Here is a 13,770-nt window from a genome sequence, read left to right as displayed (position 1 = left end):
AAACTTCAGCACTTGCAGAAGGCAGACCAATAAGAAGCACATTGATTTATCTTAAAGGATTCCTGAGAGATTCAGCGCTTGAATGCTCCAAGTCTACAAAAATCCATGGCGATGTGCAGAGTGGAAGGCACTGCAGTTAGTTTAAAGTCTACATCTGGAGGAGTTACCGACCCAGGGTCACCGCCCCGCGTCCACCACATCCACATGGTGTCAGACTTCAACTAGAACTTGAGAAATAGAAGACAATGGAAACATGAATGCAGAGAGGAACCCTATTTTGAACACAGAGCTCTATACAGAGCTTGATCATAAATCAAGTGTGAGGGTGGAATAAGTATATTTCAAACACGCAAAAAAATTGACCTCCCTTGCACCTTTCCTTAGGAAATTACCATAGGGTGTGCTTCAGCCAAACAAGGAAAGAAACCAATAAATAGGAATACATGGGATACAGGAAACTGGGGATCTCACCCAAGAAACTGGCTGGATTTTAGAGATAACCAGAGAGAAGCCAGTACAAATAAGGGAAGGCATGGAGGTGAAATTTGTATATTATCCAGTATGTTGTTTCAAACTTTTAGAAAACAATATTGATGGGCATTTGATAGTTCTTTTGGAGGACAGAGAATTGAGCAAACAAAAAAGCAAAATGATGTGCAAATAGAGGAAGGTACCTGACTTGGGTCATGGGGGAATAATATTTTCACAGCCATAATAATGCAAACACAGCCCCAAGCTATGATAGAACATAGTAAGAAAATCAAAGGAGAAATGGAGGAGAGAGCCTGTAAAGTAGCTAAAACCTCAATTACAGAACATGAAGTCAATAGATAATGGGGGGAAAAGCAGCATAGCAAATTATTTAGAAGTATATGAAGATAAATAATACAAGCAATGCCTAAGGGAGTTGAAACTGTTTCCTCTCAGGAGTGATGAGAGGATGAGAGGCTCTGGGGTAGGAGACAGCTACTTTGCACAGGAAGCCTCTTGTGTGTGTGTGGTTTTTCTTAATTTCTTAGAACTATGCCCATATATCACTTTGGTAAAAGTAAAAATTAGTTTTTCAAAATTGTTTCCCCAATTTAATCACAACTGTCAGCTCCACGCCTGGGTCTTAAAGCCAGATTAACCCAGTCCCATATCATGTTCCAGTGCAGCTACTAAAAGCAAGCAGCAAGACTTGCTACCTCGGTAATTTCAAGCAGTTTCTGAAGCTATGGCTCCCTGTTGCTCCCAATCTGATTCTCTCACTTTTCTATCCATTGTCCTGACCCCTAACTCCATATAGCATGCTGAGTTTCTGCCTCTCACTTTCTGTGGTTTCAAAAATGCTCTTGGTTTGCTGGACTCGGCACTTCAATTAAAGTTTTCCCTCCATTTTCTCCCTTGGTTCCCATTGCCCTGGAGGAAGTGTTCCTACCCCAGCCCCAGACTCCCGGCAGTCATATTTCCACCAGATGACCCCACCCACTGGCCACAGCTGATTGGAGCAAGGATGAAAACCTGACCAGGCAGAGCCAATCCAGTTCTCCCTTTGGGAGATTTCTAATTGAGGCTAAGAGACAGCCAGACAGCTGGACTGCTTTTCTGGATAGGGAAAAATGTAAATGAAGGAGCTGTGGGCTGGAAGATTTCCAACTTTATGGGCATGAAGGGCAGACAGTCAGTCTGGAGAGAGAGAAGGGCTCAGACAAATGCCGGGGGAGGGGGAAGGGGCAGACTTAGAGACCATGTAGTTTTAAATAGAGAAGCCAGAGAGAAGCTTTGTTCTCAAATGGCCCTTCCTAAGTCCTGAGGGTTTTGTTTTGTTTTAATTTATTTTATTTATTTTAGGTTTTTGAGACAGAGTCTGGCTCCATTGCCCAGGTTAGAGTGCAGTGGCACGATCTCAGCTCACTGCAACCTCCTCCTCCTGGGTTCAAGTGATTCTCCTGCCTCAGCCTCCTGAGTAGCTGGGATCATAGGCGACTGCCACCACACCTGGCTAATTTTTGTATTTTAGTAGAGATGGGTCTTACCATGTTGGCCAGGCTGGTCTCGAACTCCTGACCTTCGGTGATCTGCCCGCCTTGGCCTCCCAAAGTGCTGGGATTACAGGCCTGAGCCACTGCACCCAGCCGAGGCTGAGTTCTTCAAGCTCCTCTGATTCCTTAAGAGAAAGCCCTCTTTTCTGATTATGCTTGCTTGAGTTGGTTTCTGTCACTTGCAACCAAAAGAATCTCAAGTAAAAACCAACCCAGCCCATCTCCTTAGACTCTGAATAGGGAGGGTGTGAGAAGTAGAGATTTGGCTTTTTTGAGACCATGGAGACTTTTCCCCTCCCCCAGCAGCCCCCAGTTTCCTTTGTGTAAAGTGCTCCCCTCACAGCATGCAGTCTCAATTTATAGAAAGCACAGGAGGTCTGGGTTTCACTGGCAAGGATGGGGGGGGCCCAAAGGCTCCTTTTGCTGGAACCTTGCACCCACTGCCCTTCTTCAGCCAGGGGGTACACACATAACCAATGACACATACTCTTGGGACCCTGAATCTTGAGCAGAGGCAAGGGAGAAGGTAGGGTTGGAGTTCGTTCAGTTCCCCAGGAATGACCAGCTGGGGAGATGGACAGAGTTTCTGCTCCTGAGAGACTCTGGAGCCACCGCTTCCTGTCAGTTCACAGCTCAGTTTTTATCCTTCTCTCCATCTTGTGACCTCCCTCAAATTCTCCCACTAAGTTCCTTTTTATGCTGTTGGTTGCACTTGCCCATTTTGTTTTCTGTTGCTTGCAGTCCCCAAACCCTGACCAGCCCGGGGAGGAGGGACCAAGAGGAGATCTGGCAGCTGTGTGTGGAGCTCCTACAGCTCCAGTGATTTCCAAGACCTCAGAGGCCACGCCTCATGTTTGGGAACAACTGGAGATGGTGCTCTCATGTTCAGCAGTGACAGTGCAAGGGAGCCTTGTTTGGTTTGGCAGGCAATGGAGGCTTTGAAAGTAGAGGAACAAAATGACTAGCAGTGCCTGACCACTGGATGAGCAGACTCCCAGAATGGTGGACTGAATTTTAAAAACAGGGCTGGAGACAGGGACAGTGGCTCACTCCTGTAATCGCAGCACTTTGGGAGGCCAAGATGAGCAGATTGCTTGAGCCCAGGAGTTCAAGACCAGCCTGAGCAACATGGCAAAACTTCATCTCTACAAAACATACGAAAGAATTAGCCAGGTGTGGCGGTGTGCATCTGTAATCCTAGCTACTTGGGAGGCTGAGCTAGGAGAATTACTTGATCCCTGGTGGTTGAGGTTGCAGTGAACCGATATCACACCACTAAACTCTAGCCTGAGCATTAGAGCGAGAACCTGTCTCAAAAAAAAAGCAGAGCTGGAGATCCGGTAGGGCCTGGAGTTAGATGTAGATGTTTACTGTACTGTGTGGTTGTGACCCTGTTTTTACCACCAAACTGCTCTGCATGTGAAGCACCGATTATATAGCTAGGGAGTTGGCTGGAGGAAGATTATGTAGTGAAAAAAGACTGGAAATAAGTAGTCTTTATTTTCCTCCTTTTTGTTCTGAGAAATCCCTCTCCTCTTTTCCTGTCCCATGCTGTTAAGTGACACCCCTCCCCATACCTTCTATCTCTGCTCAGGTAACACATATTAACAGTTTATTATGTGTCTTTCCATGTTTATATGCAGATTTGTATGATCCTATACAGACGTGTGTCAACATACATGTATATGCATACAAACGCGAAGGCAGGTCATTTTTGTTATTGTTTTATAAAAAGTGAATCATGTTACACATCCTTTTCTGCCTCTATCTTTTCCGTTTCAACATACCTCTTCACATGGTTTGGAAGTGTGTCCCATCCAAATCTCATGTTGAAATGTGGCCCCCAGTATTGTAAGAGGGCCTAGTGGGAGGTATCTGGGTCATGGAGGTAGATCCTCATGAATGGCTTGGTGCTGTCCTCATGGTGATGAGTGAGTTCTCACTCTACGAGTTCACGTGAGATCTGGTTGCTTAAAGGAGCCTGGCACCTCCTCCTCTCTCTCTTGCTCCCTCTTTTACCCTGTGATGTCCTTTCACCTTCCACCATGAGTATAAGCTTCCTTGTGTGAAGGTCCCTGCATGAATCAGATGCCAGCCCTCTGCTTCCTGAACAGTCTGCAGGACTGTGAGACAAGGTAAACCTGTTTTCTTTGTAAATTAACCAGTCTCGCGTACTCCTTCATAGCAACACAAAAGAGACTAATGTACCTCCCTACCCCCAGTCAACTAGTACAGTGCTAATTCATTCTTTTTAATGGCTATATAATAGTCCGTGGTTTATGTACCCTCATTTATTCAGCCTTCCTCTGGGGTGGGCATTCATTGTGTTCCATGTGTGTGCATGCGCATGCATGAACACCACTCAAATAATGCTGTGGTAAACATCTTTGTACTTACATTTTTACCTAATGGAGCTTTTATTTCTGTGGGCTAGATTCCCAGGAGTGAGATTGCTGGGTGAAGAGTATATACTTTTTTTATTTCAATAGATGTTGCCAGATTGCTTCCCATAAAGGTTATATACCACTTCGCATTTCCCCCAAAATATAAGAAGGCACACTTTCCCCACATCCCCCAGGACTGGCAGGGAATATTTCAACATATTAACAGCGGTAGTGTTTGGATACCGGGACAATGGATGCTTTTCTTGCCTTCATTTTATTCTAATTTCATTTCCCAATGTTTTCCCCTTTAAAAGGAGGAAAGGTGCAATCGTTTGTTTTAACCAGCCCACCCCCCCGCCCATGCTGATCCTCAGACAAAGGATTCTCTAAGCTTGCAGGCCCTGGGGCTCACTGTGCAGCCCCTCCCTGGGCACCAGCTGCCCCTGGCCCCTTTGTGGACCTGTTATCTCATCCCAGCAAGGAGGGGACCCCAGAGGCCTCCACACAAGGTCTGCGTATCATATGTTTTCTAAAGCTGATTTACTGAGGTTACTCGCATGGAAGTGCTGCTCTGGTAGAAAAACTTCTAGACCCAGAAACAGACTAATCTGAGGTTGAAGCTTCGACTTTGCCAAGTCACTTAATGTCTCTGAACCTCAGCTTCTTTATCTGTAAAATGGGGATAACAAAGCAACTACATCAAAAGATTAAGAGCAAAGTGGTTAATAGTTACAAACGTTTAGGGACGAGGGAAGTATCTGGTAGGTAGTATAGGATCTATGCTGTTTTCTTGTTATATAAATAATGTCTGCCTCATTATGTCACTGTGAGATTACGTGCACTGAGGTGCTTTCCTCAGCACACAACCTGCTGAGAAGCTGCAAATGCGTAGTATTGCCACCGACGCAAGTGCTTGTTGGGCTTAGGGCTCTCCTCTGAGCTCCCTTAGCCCTGTGCCTACAGCTATCCCCATTCTCAGAGGACACTGCAGTTGAGTCTGGTTTTGTGTTTTTCTCTCTGCTCTTCTGATGACTGGACTGGCTTCGGGAGCTGCTCTCAGAAAGGCCCTGCACTTGGTTTCCTGCTCTGCTGTCACCATCTTGAAATTCTTGAACATAGGCCCCAAATATGATATCATATAGCTATTCCCACCTCGTGCAATGCCTGACATGAAGGGAACCCTCAGTAAATGTGTTAAAATGAAGCCATGCAAATAGTAAAGAAAACTTTGCTTCTGCCTTCTCAGTGCTCACAGTATAGTTGGGAAGATAGCTATTGAAACTCTGAAGTACACGAAAACCTCCACACAGTACATGGCATTACAAGCCCTGGCTTGGAGTCAGACAAAGCTGGACATAGAGTCCAGCATGTAATGCTGAACAAATTACTTGACCTCTAGGTACCTCAGTTTCCTCAGCTGCAATCTAGAGCTAAGACTACCAACTTGGTCAATCTGGAAGGTCAGTTCTGAGGTTTCCACTGCAGGCTTTGGGGTGGAGTATGGTGAGGCCTCATCCTGCTGAGTTGGGTTTGGAGCTGAGTTTGGGCAATGGCAGTTCCTGCCTCTCAGGTTCATAAAAGGCCCCATTTTCCAGATCTCTTGGATCTTCCAATCTGTTCCTCATTTTGCCTTACTAGGGGTGCTCACCTGCAGACTCTGATGTGGGTTCTCACCCACTGAAATGGGTTTTCCTTGGCGACAAAGGTATAGCCTTTTCTGTACATGAGAGTCTAATATAGGGAGGTCACTTGATATCACAAACAGGACCTCAGAGTGAAGAGAGGGCAGCATTAGCAAATTCACAGCTCCAGAAAGTCCCCTGATATGACACCTTGCCTACTTTTCCCCCTACCCCCTTTATGTTCTGGGATCACACCCCTCCCCAGCTTCCCAGACCAGGCCTTTCCCACTACTTCACTCTCCTTCCTGCATCCTGGAGCTGCCCTCTTTCCATCATGGCTTCCGAGGCATAGGCACCGGCAGGAGGCGTGGAGGTGACAGCACAGGATCAACAGCTGCCAGCCTGAGTTGAGCCCAGCAGAAAGCAGAGGGGTCCCCAGGTGATTTCCAATACGTCAGACATCCTACTGAGAATCCCCCATAGATTAGACTTAGTTCTCACAGCAGGCTTACAGAACTCCAAGGTCTGAGCTCTGGGCAAAACCTAATTCATTTGGCAGACTCAGTCTTTCACATAGTGGGTTTATGGTGGTTAAAAATAATGAAGGGACTCTTGGCAATGAATAGTTTGGAATACGGTGGCCTGAACAACCTTGCTAAGAAATAAGGATTCAATGGTGACTTCTGTCTTAGGTCCCTCCAATCTCCATTCCCACCCCCACAATTATCACCTTCCTGTCTCCCTCTGGTGACCTCTTCCCCCTTGAATCATGCCCTAGGCAGGCACTCATCTATTCTCAGGGCCATCTTCCTAGGCTCTTCCCTGCAGGAGAGAGAGGATTTTGTGCAAGCTCCACCTAAAAGTTACGTGGGCTTTCCAGCCTGTTCCTCCCACCTCCTTCCCGCACATGAATCTTCCTGCAGGGTCGCCCCGAGGACAAGCAGTTTACTAACTCAAGGGAGAGCAGGGAACTCACATTCCGGGTATCAGTGAAATTTATGAGTCATGGATATCATAGGACCCTGTTTTCATTGACTTCATTCGCCATTTCCTTTCTTCGTATTAATTTTTCCCAACAGCCCACTTATCTTCCCTCTTGGAGCCCTGCCCACCATCGCCTTCCCTGATACGTGGTATCTCTAACAGGCTAAAGCACTCAGCGATGCGATTGCTTGGGAGTCGGCTCGCTCAAGCACTCACAAGTTACACTCTGTGGCTAATCAAATGTCAAAACAATCTCTCCCACGATTTGGAGGAGCTTGGTGACAGGAAGACATTGGCCATCGAGCCATCAGAACAGGCCACGTTTGCTTGGTGGCAAGCAGTGAGACTGGTTTCTGCCGCGTTACATTCCTGGTGGCAGCTTTCCCTAAGAAGCAGCTGCTCTATGGTTAGTGGGGTTTGGGGTTTGGAATTATTTTCTTCTTTTCTTTTGAAGGCAGAGAGATACTTCATGCCAGGGGTCAGCGGGGCAGAGGGGTGGTTAAATTGTTTTCTATGACAAAATGTTGTCAGGTCTCTGAATCATAGCAGCCACAGCCGTGGTTAAAGAGAAGAGATTGCATCTAGGAGCTGGTCTCAGTTCTGCCACAGAGGACGCACTGGACGAGTCACAGCCACTCTGAACTTCTGTCTCCTCTTCTGGAATATGAGGAAATTGGGTTAAATGGTCCCTGTGGTTCATGAACCAGAAGATGATTCAACTTGACACCATAGCTTACAATTGAAACATTTCTGTGCTTATTATTTCATTTGATGTTCACAGTAAGCCCATAAGTGAAGAGGAGAGGGATTATAATCTCCATTTTATAGCAGTGAAATGACTTGTGGTGGTTATACATCCTGCCCATGACAGAGCTTAGCTGGATCGTGGGCTGGTGTCCTTCTCCTAGCCCAGGCTGGTCTCAACTCCTCATGCTCCACAGGGCAGATTCCTTGAGCTGAACCACTTCCACCGTCAGTGCCACACGGGAGCTTTCGTTCAAGCGAGAATTCAGGGATCGTCCTGTCCACTTCATTTTCTGCTGAAAAATCTGAGCCCCATAGAGGGAAGCAAAAGGGCCTCCCCAGGCTCACACCGCAAAGCGTCCCATTCTCCTGATGTGGAACCACTCCACTCTCCTCATGGGTCCCATGGGGGTGAAAGCGCCTGCATCTTGGGTCTGTGCTAAGGATGGATCTGTCAAAAATGGTGACACAGATAAGTTTTGGGTGCATTTGAGACACCACCACTGTGTCGTCATTACCCACACTGCTGTCATGAGGTCTTCAGAAATTGTCACTGGGGTCCTCTTGGCGTCTGATGTGCCAAGAGAGGTCAGGACAGGGTAATCTGTGTCTGCTCCATGCCCCCTCCGCATCTCCCTGAGCCTTTGAGAGTGCCTAGCTCATTCTCCATGCTCCTTAAAGTCCTCCAAGTTCCACAGCCCTGCGTAGACCTCAGAGTGAGTGGTTCACTTTGCAGCACTCAGGCCCACTCAGTGATCACAACAAACACGGCTTGCAGGGTCTGGCTGGCCACACGTGCTGTCCCTTCTGCCCACCTGGAAAATACCAGCTCTTCTCTCCAAATTGAGCTTGCTGGCCCCCTCTTCCATAGGGCCCCTGAAGAGGCGAGTTCTTCCTTTCCCCACTCCCACGACTGTGCAGAAAGCCTCTGACAAAGCACTTTCACTTTCACATGGTGGCCACCGGTCTCCGAGGCTGTTCTCCTTTTAGCTGGCAGCTCAGTGAAGACAGCGGCTGTACTTTGTTTCTCTCAGTGTCTTCAGCGCCTGGATCCTGTTGGGGCTCAGTGACCTTGCAGGGAGAGGGGACAAACTTTACATGCCAATCAGGAGCACAGGCTTTGACACCAGGCTGGCCTGCGCTGAAATCCAGTTCTGCCATTCACCTACATGTCATCCAAACCTCTCTGAGCCTCAGTTTTCAAATCTACAAAATGGGAAGATTGGTACTGCAGACCTCATCAGGATGAATGGGAAAAACCATGGAAAGAGCTTAGCACATCACAGGCAGTAACCGGGAACTATTGTTACTATCATTGGGGAATTCCCCAAAAGGTTCCTCTGTGAGCTCACAAGAAAGCCCCTGGGTCTCCACACCGTCTGCAGGAAGCGCCCCGGGGATTGGCAGCCCTGCCCTGCCCTGCCCTGCCTTCTTCTCCAGCTGCAGTCGGAAAACCCCTTTCTCAGGATGCCCCAGACAGGGCCAAGCTGCTTTCCTTCCCCTTGTTGACACAGGGAAGACCTGGCTGCCTGGAGCCTCGACTGGGCCTCCCACTCTTTAAAGTGCAAACACTGGGCTGTGTATTTTGGGCCCCTCTGAAGGGCCATTTCTGGTGAAATACCAAGTTTTGAAATACTTCACTCCTTGTTTGCATTCGGAAGCCCTTACATGCTCAGGTCTCTCAAGGCCTGTGTTCAGAGAGGCTGGAGGTAATGTGGGCAACAGAATCAGACTCCAGTGGGGGAACACAACGGCCCTCTGCTCTTGGGCTGGGCCTACAGGAGCCACTGGAGGTGGAAGAGGGAGCTCGCTCTCACGGAGTCTGCCTCTGGCTGGGAAGAGCAGACGAAGGCATACAGAGGTATGTCCAGGTGAGCCCAGGGCACAGACAGCTTGGACCAGAGGCTGGTGTGAAGAAGTCATCTCCTGAAGACCTAACTACAGAAATGCTGGAACTCAGTGCTTCTTCCAGTCCCTCCTCTGCTCCGGCACCCACCCCCACCTCTCCACCCAAGAAGTGTGTAAACTTCTCATCCTGCCAAGAGCTGGGCGGGGAGGAATGACATTTATTTGAGCCTCATTACTCTCATAGGAGCTGTCTTAGCCTAACAGCAGAGGTAGAGGAGGCCAGAAGGGGAGGCAGGGTTGACTTGATAGAGATCTCCATGGGTTTCAAGGAGGGTTTGGTCTGGTCCTCTAGGAGATCGAGCCTCCACATCCTGGGTGTTCACTTGGGCCAGGTATTTTATACATCCTGTTTACTTTAAGCCTCATAAGATGGGTGGTCCCATCCCCACAGATGAAGAAACTGATGCAATAATAGAACAGACTGGGCTCCTTACCCAAACACCAGGACCCTAGTAGAAGCTCTTTGAGGATAGGGTCCTCGTAAGGCTTGTCTTTCCCTCTCAGAGCTTGGTCCAGTGACCTTCCTTGTCTACAAAAGCTGTTAAGAAGTGTTTGCTGAAAGGAAGCAGGGCAGGGCTCACAGAGGAGGGAGCGTGGAGGAAGCTGGCACAAAAGTATCAAGGTGAGGATGTTCGGGACAAGTTCAGAGGCTTGTGAGAAGCCGCATTTGGCCGGAGAGGGAAGAGATGGGAGAGGTAAGGACAGAGCAGCAGCAGGAGCTGACTTAGAGGGGACTGCATCCTCCTTATACATCATGGGGTGACCAACCAGGGGCGATCTCCAAAACAGCCAGCCAGCAAATAATGATGGAGCTCTGTCAGCGTGCCCAGTGCCTCAGGATCCCCCAAGGAGCATACAAAAGGCAGAGAAGTGAGCTGATTTATTTACACAGCAATCTCATGGGTCCTATGCAGTGAAGACAAATTGCTGAAAATGATGCACTAGGCTCACATGCATTTCCCACAGAAAGGGCCATCTTTCAGGCCTCCACTTGGAGCCTGTTTACTCTTAGTTTGTGCATAGTCCCAGCAAGCTGAGTGACCCGGATTCCCAGTGCCAAGCAGATTCAAGCCAGAGGTAGAGGGGGCAGCAGGGGGAGGTGGGGTTGACTTAGAGAGTTCCTCATGGGTTTGGAAGAGGATTTGATCTGGGAGGACAAGCCACCACCTCCACTTGGACTAGGTGTTTTACATGCCCTGTTTAAGCCTTGTGCAGTTGGTGGTGCCATCCCCATTTCACAGATGAAGAAATTGGCGCTGGAACAGACTGGGCAGATGCCAGAATGGCAGGATTAGAGAAAGGTATGTAGACAATAAGGGGAAGGTGTTGCTGGAAGCCAGTTGTGAAGAAGGGGACAGAAAAACCAAAGCAAGATGGGGAAGAATGCTCCAAACAGAGAGCCAGCTAGGGCTGTCCTACCTAGGAGGACATTGGGATGAAAGAGCCTGGACTCCCTGACTCTGCTGCTGTCTAGCTAAGTGAAGTGGGCAACTTCCTGCCGCTCTGAAGCTCAGCTTTCCCATCTGAAGAGCAGGGTTAAAACTACCAGATAGTGGCAGGAATTGAAGACAAGGCAGGTGGACCACTGGTCGAGGATCTGACTCAGGAGCAGTCACTTGCATGATGGTTGCTGAGACGTTGTTACTTTTTATTACTGGGGGAAACTCAACGCACCCTAGAGCAGTAGTTCTCAGATATGTCTACACATTGGAATCATCTGGGAAGCTTTCATAAACTCCTATACCTGGTTCTGCCTTCCTGAGATTCTAAACGAAATGACCTAAGATTGGCGGGGGCATCCGGGCTTTTTTTTTTTCTTAAAGTTCTTGAAAAGATTTGAACACGCAGCTAAGGTGGGCTGAGAACCACCACCCTAGAAGCAACTGTGACTCATCCAACCCAGACGCAGATGTTGAGGGTCCCAACATAGTTGCTGGGAAGGGGTCAAACCTCTTCTGGGTACCCAGGGTCTGAAAGCAGAAGAACATACTTTAGAAAGCCTTCTGTCAAACTGGTTAATTTCTTTTAAGCTTTGGCTCTTAAGGGACTGAAGTTCAATTATCTGGAAAACTCACTTATGTGGAACTCCTCACTCCCTAATGGCACTGGCTAAATGAGGTGTTACGATTCTATAGATTCTCAAATTACAGTCTTTGTGATTCTTCACCCAGAGAAGAAATTATCCAGAGGCTCACACCCTGCCTGCCCTGCCTCCTTAGGCAGCTGGGCCATGGTTAAAGCTTGTCTTGGGGAAGGGCTCCCTGGCACTGAAGGAAGATTTTGGCTTCACGCTCCAGTCAGCCAAAGTGACATGCCCAGTCCCAAGTTGGCTGAGCTCTGCAGGCCTGTTAGTCCATTTCCACATGAAACAGCGAGCCCATAACCACATGCTGACACTGGGACAGTCACCCTCATCACCCATCCTGCAGAGCATGGCCCCACGTGAATAGTTTGAATTTTTTTTTTTTAATAAAGAATAAAAAGAGGATGGGTGTGGTGGCTTACACCTGTAATCCCAACACTTTGGGAGGCTGAGGCGAGCAGATCACTTGAGGTCAGGAGTTTGAGTCCAGCCTGGCCAACATGGTGAAACTCCGTCTCTACTAAGCATACAAAAAATTAGCCGAGCATGGTGGCTGGCACCTGTAATGCCAACTACTGGGGAGGTCGAGGTAGGAGAATCACTTCAACTCAGGAGGTAGAGGTTGCAGTGAGCCAAGATCGCACCACTGTACTCTAGCCTGGGTAACAGAGCAAGACCCTGTCTCAAAAAGAAAAAAAAATGTTTCGTTTGTTTTGTTAGCCTTTTTTTTTTTTTTAACCAGGGGAGTGGGAAGAAGAAAACAAAAGGCACTTTGATTATTAAAAATGTCTATTTGGTCTGGGCACGGTGGCTCAGGCTTATAATCCCAGCACTTTGGGAGGCTGAAGTAGGAGGATCACTTGAAGCCAGGAGTTTGAGATCAGCCTAGGCAACATACTAAGACCCCATCTCTACAAAAAATACAAAAATTAAAATTAGCCAAGCATAGTGGCATGTGTCTGTAGTCCCAGCTACTCTGGAGGCTAAGGTAGGAGCATTGCTTAAGCCTGGGAGATAGAGGCTGCAGTGAATCATGATCGTGCCACTGCACTCCAGCCTGTGTGACAGAGCAAAACCCTGCTTCAAAAAAAAAAAAAAAAAAGGTATCTCATTTTGTTCTTAAGGACCCCACACAAGCAAAACTCAGAGATGGAACATTTATCATTGAGTTTTCATGACCCAAATAAGAGAAAGAGAAGAGAAAGAAGGGGCCATGTTTCAGGACCCCTTGCAACTGTCATCATTAGCTCTGTCCTCGTTTGTGTTTTTATTGCCTGTCTTCCCCCTGGAAACGCAGTCATAGGACAGAAGGGGCCTTGTCCCTTTTGTTTACTGCTCTGCCTCCCAGGCCCACAACATTGCCTTGCCAATAGTAAGTATGCGATAAACATTTGTAGAATAAAAATGATTTTGAACTCAGTTTTGAATCAAAGTTCTAGGACATACTAGTTACCTGCTGTCTGAATCTGTTAGGGTTGCTATAACAAAGTACCACAAACTGAGTTGCTTCAATAACAGAAATGTATTCTCTCGCAGTTCTGGAGGCCAGAAGTCTTCACATGGTGGCCACTGGTCTCAGAGGCTGTCTTCCTTTTAACTGGCAACTCAGTGAAGACAGGGGCTGTATTTTGCTTCTCTCAGTATCTTTAGTGCCTGGACCCTGATGGGGCTCAGTGATCTTGGAGGGAGACAGGACAAGCTTTACATGCTGATCAGAAGGACAGGCCTTGGCACCAGGCTGGCCCGAGCTGAAATCCAGCTCTACCATTTACTAACGTCATCCCAACCTCTCTGAGCCTCAGTTTTCACATCTACAAAATGGGGACATTGGTACTACAGACCCCACCAGAAATCTGAGATCAAAATGTCAGCAGGGTTGGTTCCTTCTGAGGGGAGAAGGAGAACCTGTTTCTTGCCTCTGCCCTCACTTCTGGGGGTTTGCGGGCAATCTTTGGCATTCGTTGGCTTGTAGAAGCATCACCTCAATCTCTGCCATTGTCTTCACATGAGGTTCTCCCTCT

The sequence above is a fragment of the Chlorocebus sabaeus genome, chromosome 26 (assembly GCF_047675955.1).
Source record: "Chlorocebus sabaeus isolate Y175 chromosome 26, mChlSab1.0.hap1, whole genome shotgun sequence".
Lineage (NCBI taxonomy): Eukaryota > Metazoa > Chordata > Mammalia > Primates > Cercopithecidae > Chlorocebus > Chlorocebus sabaeus.
The sequence above is the reverse complement of the archived record's forward strand: the minus strand, read 5'-3'. Positions refer to the sequence as shown.